This window comes from Acinonyx jubatus, chromosome E1 (assembly GCF_027475565.1).
Source record: "Acinonyx jubatus isolate Ajub_Pintada_27869175 chromosome E1, VMU_Ajub_asm_v1.0, whole genome shotgun sequence".
In the NCBI taxonomy this organism is placed as follows: domain Eukaryota; kingdom Metazoa; phylum Chordata; class Mammalia; order Carnivora; family Felidae; genus Acinonyx; species Acinonyx jubatus.
The window spans coordinates 57,677,696-57,681,332 of NC_069397.1; the positions used below are offsets into that span (position 1 = coordinate 57,677,696).

The window sequence follows — 3,637 nt, forward strand, 5'->3', positions numbered from 1 at the left end:
TCACGGCCCTGCGCCAAACCCGGGCCTGCGCCCTGGGCGCCGCGCTCCAATCCAGCCTCGCACGGGTGCCAGAGGGCAGCCAGGGAGGGCGAGGGGCCTGCCCGGGGTCACCCACCAGCCAGGGAACGAGTGGGCAGCACGAGGCCCAGGCTGAAACTGGGCGCCAAGCGGCCGGGTTCCAGTTCCACCGGGGCCTACAGCTCTCGGCAAACAGAACCTCGGGTAAGTTACCCAGCCACACGGAGCCTCAGTTTCCCTGTAAGGAAACAACCCATCTCTGAGAAAAATGCCCCTTTCCATCCTCCCGGGACCCTTGCAGGCAAACTGCCAGGGAGCACGGCAGCCCGGCTGGGAAGCCTGGGAAGCGCGAAGTCACAACTGCCTTCCGCTCTCCTGCGCTCGCTCCTCCTCGGTGGAGGAGGGAGGGGTCTGCGCCCAGGCGGGGAGGCGCCCCGGGGCTCCCGGGTTCCCGACCCTGACTGTGGGCAGGGTGCGAGAGGCGCCCCGGGCCCCAGAGGGCCGGAGGAGCCCAGGGCCACCACCGTCCTCGCAGCCCCACCCCGCGCAGGCACCCGGGGTCCCCGCGCCTCCCGCTCCAGCGCCCCGGGGGCGTGTGCGTGAGCGTCTCCAGTGGCAACGGCGCCGTCGCCGGGCAACCCGCGCGCCCCAGGCCCGCCGCGCCCCGGGGAGCCCCTTGGGGGAGGGGGGTGCAGATGGCAGGGGGGACCCGCGGCAGCCCCTGGCTGGAGCTGCTCACGGAGTTGGGCCACCTGGGCCGCCCTGTGCAGGCACCCGCACCGAGGGAGGCAGGACACCCAGACCTTGCCGAATCGAATCCCGGCAAGTCCTTTCCTTCTCTGGGGAACAGAAACAGGGGAGCTTCTCCGCCTTCTCCTGAGGCGGGGGTGAGGGGCAAAGGGGGCGCAGTCTGGGCGCCTGGTGAGTTGCCAGTCGGCAGGAGATCCCTCGGGGGCCAGTGGGGCACAGTGCCCGCGTCAGGGTGTGGGATCCAGGTGATGTCCAGCTCAGGACTGGTCCATCTGGGGTCTTTACGGGCAGAGGGCAGCGTGGGGGACCCGTCTCCTGAGGCCCCAGAGCTCTGGCAGGGTTTGGGTTTCTCTCCCCTTGGGGTGCCTGCATTTAGGGTAGCATCGACCACTGCCTGCGCTGGCCTGATTTGGTGCTTCCTCACCACCCCACGTCGCACGCTCCAACCCCAAAGTCACCGGGTTCCAACATCTCAAACCCCCCCCCCCCACCACCACCAATCGAAATCCAGATCAGCGAGTGTGACCCATGAACTTGGAGAGCCTCGGGAGTGGGATCTGGCAGAGGGGACTTTGGCCGCTTCAGGGATGAGATACCGTGGCACCTCTCCCCGCCAGTGCCCAGCCCAGGTCAGCAGCACACCTGGGTGCCTGTCGTTGTCCCAAGGTTCCCGCTGCAGCCTCGGGACCGGGAGCCCAGGCCAAGACTGATGGACATGGAGTCTACCCCCACGGGCGAGGTGGGGGCTGACAGTGACTCACTAACTGGTCCACTGCCGGGCTTCAGAGGGGATCAGCTGGGCCTTACCACTTCCCCGCTGGCTGACCCTGAGCAGGTGACCTGACCTCCCTGGGCCTCAGTTTCCTCAGTCTATGAAATGGGGACAAAAGTAAGACTTTGTGGGGTAGTAGGGCGGTGCCGGATGCCAGGCTCAGCCCCTCCCTCCTTTCCCAGCCTCTCTTTGGCCCTCATTGCCTTCTGGTGTGTCCCCAGTACCCCCCCCCCGCCGTTTTCCTCATTTCCTCCCCCTTCCCCCACCCCTCATCGTTTTATCTCATCTCCGTCCCCCTCTTCTCCGCTATCAGTTTCGTTTCTCTGCTTGAACATTTGGTGAGGCCCCGCCTGCTCTGCTTCCAGCCCCGCCGGCCCCGGCTGCGCGCGGGTCCTGCCCTCCTGTTGCCCAGGGGCCGAGGGTGGGGGGTGGGGACGAGTGCTGACGTCACAGGACGTTTATCCGCCCCTCCCCGCCTAACGCAAATTTCATCCCCCGTTCTCTCCGAATCAATTTACTTTTATTGCCTCAGCTGCTCAGAAGCAATTTTTCAAGAACAAAAAGGTCAGCACGTCCAAGACTAATCAATTCTCGGAGAGCTCCTGCCGACACCGCCGGGGGAGCTGGGGACCGGTGGCCCCCGCCCTTCCCGCCGGCCCCCTCCCGCCAGCCCCATCACTTTTATTGCTTCGTGATGGCTGTCATTAGCGGGGTGTTGGAGACGCCCCACAGTGTTCTTACAACATAAAACCCGGGCCGCTTGCAGAGGGGGGGCCGGGCGCATTTATGGCCACTCGCCGACTCTGGACGGTAACAGCCGAACTGATGGATCGCCCGCAAGGGGAGCCAGGACAGGAAGCATCCAGCCACTTGTTCAAAGGCTCGGCAGGCCGGAGGAGCCGGGGCCCTGCCTGCCTGCTCTCAGGCCTGGCCCGCTTTCCCTCACCCCGGCCCCCTTCACTGTGACCTTGGGCACCTGCCCCCTGCCATCCCTTCCAGGCCTTTTCCTCTTGCGGTCCCCCTGGTCCCCGCTGCATCCCTGCTCACGGGCAGAATATTCCTTCCGGAGCATCCCCTGCCCTCAGAATGAGGCCAAGGCCCGTCCTTTCCAACACTGTGGGGTCTGCACTCCCATTCCAGAGAGAGAAACTGAGGCCCGGTGTCACAGAAGTAGGAAGGGGCTACATGCAGATTGGGTCGCATGCACGAGCAGGTGCCCGGTGGCGAACAGGTCTGCGGTTCTAGGCTTTGCTTGTCCGTGGCCCCGGCTGTCCTCGTCCCCTGTCACCCTGCCATCAGGTGCCCACACCAACAGCAGCTAAAATGCACCGAGGCTTCCAGGCAGACCCCGCCCTTCGCACACTTGGTAGGTGATGCCTCTGGCTCCGGGGCAGCACTGTCGTTAGCCACTCTTAGGCCCACTTTTCAGATGACGAAGCCCACACAGGGAGACCGAGCAGCGGACCGCAGTCCACACGGCTGGGAACAGGGGCTGGGGCCCAACTCTCTGCATTTTGCTTTTTAAAGATTGGCTGAGGATATGAACTATGAGGAAAAGGCCAAATCCACAGGTGCCGAAGACAGACTGGTGGTGGCCGGGGACCGTGGGGAGGGGGGTGGGGAGAGACTGCGTAATGGCCATGAGCTTTCCTTCTGAGGGCCCGAGAATGTTCTGGAACCAGGCAGAGGGGTTGGTTGCACAACGTTGTGGATGTGCTAAATGCCCCTAAGCGGTACAGTGTAACATATGGTTGATTTCGTGTTATGTGAACTTCACTCCAATAAATTATTTTTTTAAAAATGGCCTGGATTTTTCTGCCACTTATTTAGCAAGAGGCTGGGTGACCTGTCAGCTCTCTGTGTCCCACAAAGGTGGCCTGCCTCTGCTGTCCTGGGGGAGGACCCACACACACGCATTTCTAGCTTCTCCTGGGGCCCTGGCCACCCCTTGGCCTGAATCCCCTCCCTCCCTCTTCCCCATCCCCCCCCCCCCCCCCCGCTCCAGGTCTGACCTCTGGGACCTTTGGGTTTTCCTCAAGGCCGCAGAGGCCCCCAAACATGCTAACCAGCACCCCTTCCGGGCTGCTTTGCTCTACA

The 3,637-nt window shown here is 63.7% G+C and overlaps 1 long non-coding RNA gene across 1 annotated transcript; it reads left to right on the forward strand.

Moving 5' to 3' along the window:
* Positions 1–232: 232 nt before the first annotated feature.
* Positions 233–3,343, forward strand: LOC113597025 (uncharacterized). Its single transcript, XR_008294435.1, has 2 exons — positions 233–1,603; positions 2,073–3,343. It is a non-coding gene; the product is annotated as an uncharacterized LOC113597025 (long non-coding RNA).
* The last annotated feature ends 294 nt before the right edge of the window (positions 3,344–3,637 follow it).